Here is a 10,267-nt window from a genome sequence, read left to right as displayed (position 1 = left end):
ACCCAATGCAACCAAAGATAAACAAATAAACTTAATTAGTTAAAAAAATAAGGAACACAAACATGCATTGACAGAGATTCTTTTCCCACTGGTTTTATCAACTTCTAGTATCATTAGTTTAAGATTATTCCAGAAGCATAGCAAAACAAAAAAATTTTTTTTTTCGGTACGCGGGCCTCTCACTGTTGTGTCCTCTCCCGTTGCGGAGCACAGGCTCTGGACGCACAGGCTCCGGACGCGCAGGCTCAACGGCCATGGCTCACGGGCCCAGCCACTCCGTGGCATGTGGGATCTTCCCGGACCGGGGCACGAACCTGTGTCCCCTGCATCGGCAGGTGGACTCTCAACTACTGTGCCACCAGGGAAGCCCAACAAAATTATTTTATTATTAGGTTATGGTAGCACTTGCACCCAAAGAAATAGGTTAGTGTCTCTCCCCTCTGATTTATTTTCTATATGACAAACTCCTGCCCACAAATATATATTATATGTATCAGGATGTTTTCAGCTACTTTCAAAATTTTCAGGAAGTCCTATAAATGCCTTAAAAGTAATATAATTTATTATTTCATATAAAAAGAAGTCTCAAGGACTGTTTTAATCAGAAGTTCAACAATGTCATCAAGGATGCAAGTTACTTCCATCTTTCTGCTTTGCCATTCTCTCATGTTCTCTGCAGCTAACAACTCTCATGGTCCCAAGATGGCAGTCATAGTACCAGGCACCACATGCAGACACAATGACATCTAGCAGCAGATGAGGGACTTTTTCTACTTGTGTGTTTCTCTCTCTGTCTTATTGTCCCTAAATATAATTTTATTCAGGAAAGTAATGCATTTCAACCAAAAATGAATGTTTTTTATTTAAGGGTAAGAAAAAACATTTCCAGAAGTATCTCAGTAAACTACCCATTGCATTTCATTAGCTACATTTGCATCACACACCTGTGCCTGAACCAAACCCTGACGAAGAGTTCGGGACCACACCGATTACTCTAGTGCAGTGTTTCCCAAGCTTAGCACCTTTGGCCTTTGGGGAGGGATAATTCTTTGTGGTGGCAGTGCTGAACTGTACATTGTAGGCTGTTGAGCTGCATCCCTGGCCTCTCCTACTAGATGCCAATAGTACTTCCCCCCAAGTTGTGACAATCAGAAATATCTCCAGGCATTGCTGAATGTCCCTTGGAGGACAAAATCAATCACCCCACTGAGAACCACCGGCTTAGGTCAATCATTATTCATCCCATGGATCTGGGCCCAGCTCCCCTGAAGCACAGAGAAGGTGTCCCAAACCAGGATCCTGTTAGCAAGGAAGAAAAAGGAAATTGCTATTTTATAGACAGCCAATGGACTTCTCTCTGCCCCCACCATTTTCTTTCTTGTCATTTTTCAACAAACAGATCAGAGCCTTATTAAAAATATGAAAGATATAAGAATGAGTTACCTGGTATTACCCAACGAACACTAGTTCCCATCTAAATGCCAAGTAGATAGTATAAATATACTTACAATCAATTGGTGAACCAGAAAATTTGATCAAGTGTAATTTGTGTTGAAGCACTAAAATCATGACTGGTTGGTTGGGTTCTGCAGGGTTCAGATGTTCCTACTTTTGGTCATTTTCTTGTACCGATACCTTAGATTCTGACTTTATTCAGGTTCTATTTCTAATGTACAAGACCTTCTACTCTTGTTGCTTTTATTAGTCATCCATTGGTGATGAACATATGCATCCTGGATTAAGTTGTTTGGTGTGAAAAAGTATGAACATTTTAAATAATTCAACAGATATTTATTGGGCGCCCATTATGTGTCAGGCATAGATACTGTGAAGGAAAGTGACAAGGCTGAAATACTCCATAGGAGAGTTAAAGAAAGCTCTCTGGGGAGGTAACATTTCAGCCAAGACAAGGGGCAGAATGGAGAGAGATTGAGGAAGGGGACATGTCTAATTATAATGTGCTGTAGTAAATAGTTCCAATTTTATGCTAAGAGCAGGAAGAAGGATTGATGGGCTTGGGGATGGTGTGTGTGTGATGAGCTGCTTTCCTTTTGCCTGTTGTATGTTTGTACATAGAATGCAGCATGATTCTTGAGTGGGTTTAATTTCCTTTGTGTTATAATAATTAGCAGGATATGCAAAACTGCTTTCTCCTTTTTTTAAAAAAATATCTATCTATTCATTTTTGGCTGTGCTGGGTCTTAGTTGTGTCACGTGGGATCTTTATTTGCAGCATTTGGGCTTCTTAGTTGCGGCATGCATGTGGGATCTAGTTCCCTGACCAGGGATCGAACCCGGGCCCCCTGCATTGGGAGAGCGGAGTCTTACCCAATTGACCACCAGGGAAGTCCCTGTATTCTCCTTTCGTGATTTTCTTTTCCTTCTGTTTCTTTAGACAGCATTGCTCCTTGGTTTCTAGTCTCTTCCTCACCCCCCACCCACCATGTGGCATGCAGAACTTCCCCTACTAGGGATCGAACCCATGCCCATTGCACTGGAAGCACAGAGTCTTAACCATGGGGCCACCAGGGAAGTCCAGGCTTCTAGTCTCTTAAGCACAGCTGTCCTCCTGGTTCTGTAAGAAGCCCCACCATCTAGCTTCAGACTTGGTGTTCTCACATCAGTGGCTACAGGCTACTGAGTCTATGGTCTTATCTGGACCATCACTTTTGATCTTATTCCACTAGCTGTGGAGAGAATATCTCCTGGGGAAAATCCCACTAAGAAGATTCTTCTAGGAGCAGGAAGATCCTTCTATTTTTTCTACCTCCCTTCAAAAATTTCTACCTCTCATAACTGCAGGAGTTAAGCCATTCTGAATATAGATCACTGCTGTCCTTGCAGAAAAATCTTTCTAGCATTTAAAAAGAAGTCACTCAAACATTACTCACTGAGTACCTTCTAAGTCTCAGACACTGGACTTGGCATTGAGATAGAGCAATGAATAAAACTCAGTCCCTCTACAGGGAGTTATAATAAATAAAAAAGTAGTGTGATTAGTATTATGAAGTTTTGTGAAACAATTTTGTGAAAGAGGGTAATTTGGGAGATGTTACTGAACTCAAGTTCAGTTCCTCATCAGTCGAAAGCCAATATTTGAGAGACAAGTGCTAGTAGGAAGAGAGAGGTTACTTTATTCAGGAGGCCGGCAAAGTGGAGAAGGTAGACTCATGGCCCAAAACCAACTCTGAAGATTCTGCTCAACTGTGAAAGTTTTTAAAGGGAGAACCAAAAAAAAAAAAAAAAAAAGGGAGAACCACTTGGGGAGGGGGTAACTGTCTTTGTTATTTTCCTTATCTTCCATTGTGTGCAGACTTCCTTCTGATTGGCTGGTGGTGAGGTAATAGGGCCGTGCTCCAAGAATCTTGTGCTTCAGCCTGAAGTTACCATCCTCCACCTGGGTGGGGCCTTAGCTCCCACAGAAGAACTCAAAGGTATTGTTATGTACATTCCTTGAAGAGGAACCAGGACCCTGCCCCATGGCTGCCCTATTGTTTCTTTTTTTCTTTTTTTTGGTCATGGGATCTTAGTTCCCAGGGATCTAACCTGTGCCCCCTGCAGTGGAAGCATGGAGTCTTAACCACTGGACCGCCAGGGAAGTCCTGCACTATTGTTTCTTGACTGCTCCTCCTTGTTTCTGCATTCCTTCTCTTCTCTGATAAGCGACTGTTTGAACCTGCACTTTGGAACTCAGGGTAGGTCAAGGAGGCTGAATGAAGCCTATTTCCTACAAACAAGAAAGAGGGTGGGGGGATGGGGGGAGACACAGAAAGGATTTGTACCTGGGAGGGCCCCACAGGGTACTGCTCTCCTTCAGAGAGAATGGATAGTATGGCTAGGGAAGTCATGGCTTGAAGAGGCTTTAGCTACCTCCCCATGTGACCCCAGATGAAAATAAAACCTAGGGGAGGGAAGGACTGGGAGATTGGGATTAGCAGATGCCAACTACTATGTATAGGATGGATAAACAACAAGGTCCTACTGTATAGCACAGGGAACTATATTCAATATCCTGTGATAAACCATAATGGAAAAGAATATATACATGTGTAACTGAATCACTTTGCTGTACAGCAGAAAGTGTTGTACAGCACAACATTGTAAATCAACTATACATCAATAAAATTTTAAAAATATATAAAATCTAAGTAAAAACCGGATTTGCTAGGCAAAGGTACTTTAAGCCAAGTTCGCCAGCTCACCTTCCTCTCCCTCCAAGGTCCCTCTTAAATATATTAAGGTACTTCCAATGCTCTGAAGAGCTTTTAAGCCAACATGTAAAGTAGTGTCGGAGCTAACCAGGTGCTGAGAGGGGGAAAAGGGGCCCTCCAGGCTGAGGGATGTGTAGGCCCAAAGGCCTTGAGATGGAACAGAGATTGCCTGATTTGATAAAGGAGCTAACAAAATGTTTCTTGCTGAACTACTCTTAGATTTCATTGACAATACAGAGATTTAGAATATAGGAACATCAGGAATGCAGATTGTTGCTTATGCCTTTATTTCTGGTAAAAAGTCAGACATTAGGGAGGGAGACCATTGGGCAGGGTATCAAATCTACCCAAGTGTTAATTATGATGATAAGAATGTGAAGATTTCTGGAAGGATTCCCATTTTTTTAATGTTATCAAGAGGTGGGATACATATGGAAATTGCTGTGGATCTTTGTGTTGGTGTTGTAGAAGCCATCATCTGAATGTTGCTGAAAGGTCAAAGGGCACTGACAACAATGGGATTTTTTTTTAATTAATTTATTTAATTAATTTATTTTTGGCTGCTTTGGGTCTTCGTTGCTGTGCAGGCTTTCTCTAGTTGTGGTGAGCAGGGGCTACTCTTTGTTGCAGTGCGTAGGCTTCTCATTGTAGTGGCTTCTCTTGTTACGGATCATGGGCTCTAGGCGCACGGGCTTCAGTAGTTGTGGCACGTGGGCTCAGTAGTTGTGGCTCGTGGGCTCTAGAGCACAGGCTCAGTACTTGTGGCACACAGACTTAGTTGTTCCGCGTCATGTGGGATCTTCCTGGACCAGGGCTCGAACCTGTGTCCCCTGTATTGGCAGGTGGATTCTTAACCACTGAGCCACCAGGGAAGCCCAACAATGGGATCTTTTAAGGGCAATACCTTGGAGAGAGGAAGTCCTGAGACCTTGATTTGGTTTTGCCTTGGCATTTCCCTGGAGGAGGCTGCTGTCTTTTACTTCCCTTTATAAGTGTGCAGGTCACCATAAAGCAAGTTGATCTAAGGGACTTTTTAAAAAAATTTATTATTTCATTTTTGGCTGTGTTGGGTCTTTGTTGATGCGTGCAGGCTTTCTCTCTAGTTGTGGTGAGCGGGGACTACTCTTCATTGTGGTTCGTGGGCATCTCATTGCAGTGGCTTCTCTTGTCACGGAGCCCAGCCTCTAGGCAAGGGCTTCAGTAGTTGTGGCGCAGGGCTCAGTTTCTCCACGGCATGTGGGATCATCCTGGACCAGGGCTTGAACCCATGTCCCCTACATTGGCAGGCAGATTCTTAACCACTGTGCCACCAGGGAAGTCCCCTAAGGGACTTAGTTTTCGAATAAATTAAAATTATTTTCAAAATGATTTCTGCATGTATCAGTTTTTGGTTTTGTTTTCTCCTGAGAAGACTCCTGGTTGTTAACTTTTATCAGATTTTCACAGGGGCACAAGATCCAAAAAGAAAGACAAGAACTATGATTTCCTGGTCTTTTTCTGGTTTCAATACTTATTCAACTTTCTATCCCTCACAATCCACATCTCAGTTATGAGATATACTCTTCTCTCTTGGCAGTTTGCTGCCCTCGTTCTTCTGTTTCTCTTTAGTTGCTCTTTTATTTACTGTGAATGAAGCTCTTTCTTGTGGCTGCGTAGCCTCTACCGTCTCCATTCACCACCACCACGTTTCATCCACGCACAGGCCGGGCATAAGCTCAGCGCTTCACACATGCTCCAATGACTTCATTCCAGGCGAAGTTAAATGCGTGCCTTTGTAAACTTTAAATTTTGGAAAGCACGTTCACTTTTCTCATTTATTTGAGCTTCAAGGTAATACAGTTAGTAGGTAGGGAAAGGCACAATCACACTCAGGGTTGTAGTTCTGTAGTAAAGAGACCTAGAGGCAAAGTCCAGTGGAGCCTGCCTCTTGGTTTCCTCTGTCTGGCAGTGGAGGGAGTAGGTTGGGTTAAGGATGAAGAGTTTGGAGGTGGGGAGGAAGATGAGATGGTGTTTTTCCTTTGGAGGTAGGAGTGAGCTATTGAGGAGCAAGTGGTAAGTTCTTAGTTTTTTTCTGAGCTGAGTCCTGGTCTACACAAATAAGCCCATTGCACTGGGTTTTAATTTAATGTGATGTTTGCTGATTTGAGATGACTAAGTTCCAATCATTGATGAAATAACCAAAGTTATATACTACGTATATTTAGAACTTCTCTGTGGCTGTGCTATCTCAGGCCACCTTAATCTGTTCTTCTGTCAGCACCTTATCAGTCCCATGACCTCACCACGCCACACTGATGCCCAGCCCCACCCAAGAGCTCCCTCTCAGGCCTGAGGCACTGCACTGGCTCTACTGGCTTGTTTCAAGGATTATTCCCATTGTACAAATGGAGAAATAGAATCAAAGGAAGGACTTGCCTCAAGTGGTTTCACTGCCTCCTAGTCTGATCCTTCTCCTAGACCAGTGCTATTCGAAGTGTGGCCCACTGGCCAGCTTTAGAGCAAGCCTGTGATAAGAGCAGAAATGAGAGGAAGAGTTTCAGAAACCTTACTAGCAATTTGACTAACTTTCTGTGTGCTGAATTTAAGAATCAAGAATTTGAGCTTTTATTTTTTTTCAAACTATTTCATATTTCTAGTAGTTTCAGTTTTACTATATTTTACAAAATAATCAGTTCTCAATGTATTAAATATTAAAAAAAAACCCACAACTGGTCCTTAACCAGAGACAGTTTGAGAAACACTGCATTAGACCACACAGACTCTTTTTTTAAATTTATTTTTTATTTATTTTTGGCTGCGTTGGGTCTACGCTGCTGCACATGGGTTTTCTCTAGCTGTGGTGTGTGGGCTTCTCATTGCAGTGGCTTCTCTTGTTGCGGAGCATGGGCTCTAGGCACGCAGGCTTCAGTAGTTGCAGCATGAGGGCTCGGTAGTTGTGGCTCGTGGGCTCTAGAGCACAGGCCCAGTAGTTGTGGAGCACGTGCATATTTGCTCTGGGGCATGTGGGATCTTCCCAGACCGGGTCTTGAACTCATGTCCCCTGCATTGGCAAGCAGATTCTTAACCACTGTGCCACCAGGGAAGCCCCGTAGACCACACCAACTCTAATGGAACTCTTACGATGAAGACGTGCTGGCCACATGGAAACCATTGTCATTTCATTTTGATGATATTTATCTTGTGTTTTGTAGTTTCAGTGTCTTTCACCCCTCCGAAATTCCCAGTAACAATACAGTGAGTGATATGGTAAGAATTCTGGGGTCTTTGCTAACGTTGGCTCTAATAATACCTGTTTAATCTTGGTCAAATGGTTTAACTTTTCAAGCCTGGGTTTCCTCATCTGTATGAAAATTTTATATTCCATACATATATACATATTTTATATTCCATACACATAGATATATTCCATACATTCATACTGTGTGGAATTTTATATGGAAAATTTAATATATTTTGCTTAAACTGCAGAATATTCATAAGCTCTCAGTAGGTATACTTAGCTTTAAGGTTATACATTTGAAACAAGAGGCAAGGCACAGTACATTTTTTATTCTGCATTGGTTAATGTACAGAATATCCCCACTTCAGTTGAGAAACAGTATCATTTCTAAAACACACTTTGATGAACACGGAATATTGAAACATATAGTTGTCCCATGGATTCTGAGGGTGATTGGTCCTAGGATCCCTGGTGGATATCAAAATCTGCGGATGCTCAAGTACCTTATATAAAATGGTATGGATATGAAGGACCAACTGTACTTATCTCATACAGGTGTTTTCTGATTAAATGAGATAATGTATACAAAACAGTTAACATAGAGTCTGGATTATACGTTGTAAATGCAATCAATGGTGGCTATTAACCAACTTCAGAAAACACTGAAAATGGAGATCATATTCATCTATTGTCATGAGAAAAGTGCAGATGATTAACATGGATTTAATTATTAAATGTTTAAGCAATATCAACTGCAAGATCCTTTGGCGGATACTAGGGTATAATTCTTATTTTCCAGCAGTTTAGAATCTTTTTTTTTTTTTTTTTTTTTTTGCGGTTCGCGGGCCTCTCACTGCTGTGGCCTCTCCCATTGTGGAGCACAGGCTCTGGACTCACAGGCTCAGCGGCCATGGCTCACAGGCCCAGCGGCTCCGCGGCATGTGGGATCCTCCCAGACCGGGGCACGAACCCGTGTCCCCTGCATCAGCAGGCAGACTCTCAACCACTGCGCCACCAGGGAAGCCCTAGAATCTAGTGGGGTGTATTAAATACACATATGCAAGATGTGCATGGAGTAAAATAAGGGCCATAAGGGAAGAGGAATCAATTATTGATTAATTGAATAATCAAGAGGTTTTGAGGACAGTGTTTGAGATGAACCTGAGAGGATGGATTGAACTTTGAGTCAAATATTGACATAGGGCTTCCCTGGTGGTGCAGTGGTTGAGAGTCTGCCTGCCGATGCAGGGGACACGGGTTCGTGCCCCGGCCCGGGAAGATCCCACATGCCGTGGAGCGGCTGGGCCCGTGAGCCATGGCCGCTGAGCCTGTGCATCCAGAGCCTGTGCTCCGCAATGGCAGAGGCCACAACAGTGAGAGACCCGCGTACAGAAAAAAAAAAAAAAAAATTGACATAAAGAAGGTTCAAGTGATCATGATACATTGAGCTAATATTGATCAGATATTAAATAAGACATGGCTTAATTCCAGTATGTACAATATGACCCCCTCCAACTTTGATTAAAATTATCTATACGGATAAAAGTCTAGATGGAGGTGTTATGTGGTTATTTCTTGGTGGTGAGATCATAGGAAATACTTATTTTATTTAATTTTTTGATACTTAAGGTTTTATAATATATATTTTAAGAGTAGTTATAGGGCTTCCCTGGTGGTGCAGTGGTTACGAATCCACCCGCCAATGCAGGGGACACAGGTTTGAGCCCTGGTCCGGGAAGATCCCATATGCCACGGAGCAACTAAGCCCGTGCGCCACAACTTCTGAGCCTGTGCTCTACAGCCCGTGAGCCACAACTACTGAAGCCCACGCACCTAGAGCCAGTGCTCTCCAACAAGAGAAGCCACCGCCATGAGAAGCCCGTGCACACAACGAAGAGTAGCTCCCGCTCACCGCATCTAGAGAAGGCCCGCGCACAGCAATGAAGACCCAATGCAGCCAAAAAATAAATAAATAAGTAAATTAAAAAAAAAAAGAGTGGTTTTATAACTGGACAAAACTACTTTTTAAAAGGGCTGGCTAAAATCAAAGCTGCAGATTTAAATGAAACTTGGTACAACCTTTTAAAATGCATTTTGGCAGTTTGTATTAGTAACTATAAAAGTGGTGATACTCTTTCAACTAGAAATTTCATTTCTGGGTATTTATCTTTAAAAATTTACATTCACGAGAATGTCCTATGGTTTCTTTATAACGGCATAAAGGGAAGGAAATAAGTAAGTCCAAGAACAAAGAATTTGGTAAAATTTGTATGTCTGCCTAATATAATTTTATGCAGCTGTTAAAGTGTTTATGAAGCTTATGTAGAAATAGCAGAAATAGTTATGAAAGAAACCCCCCCCCAAACCCCAAAAACCCAAAACCCACCAGGATCCAAAATTTTGTGTACACTACGATCACAACACTGTAATATGCATGAGACAAAAGGTCTAAAAGAAAATAAGCTGAATGCTGAGTGGCTGTGTTAGAGTGAAGGATTTTTTTTTTCTTTATTGTCCTCATCTTTTATGATGTGGTTAAAATTATTTTTACAGTGAAAGCAATTAGCATTTTAAAGGCTGAGTGTAAAAGGGTCCTCACTGGCACTCTGATTTGAAAGTATTAAGTAAAATACTAAAAACTTCTTATAGTCATCATTTACAATCTCTTAAACTTCTAAAGATCATATTTTGAGACTGTCAACCTCAAAGTGTATCAGCTTGCTGGTAGATATTCCTGCCATGATTTGCATAGAAAAGAATAACATAAAGGACTCTTTCAACCCCTTCATTTTACAAATGAGAACTCTGAAGCCCAGCCTCCCGACAGTAGCAGAAG

The sequence above is a fragment of the Lagenorhynchus albirostris genome, chromosome 1, assembly GCF_949774975.1.
Source record: "Lagenorhynchus albirostris chromosome 1, mLagAlb1.1, whole genome shotgun sequence".
NCBI lineage: Eukaryota > Metazoa > Chordata > Mammalia > Artiodactyla > Delphinidae > Lagenorhynchus > Lagenorhynchus albirostris.
Note: the sequence above shows the minus strand (reverse complement) of the source record.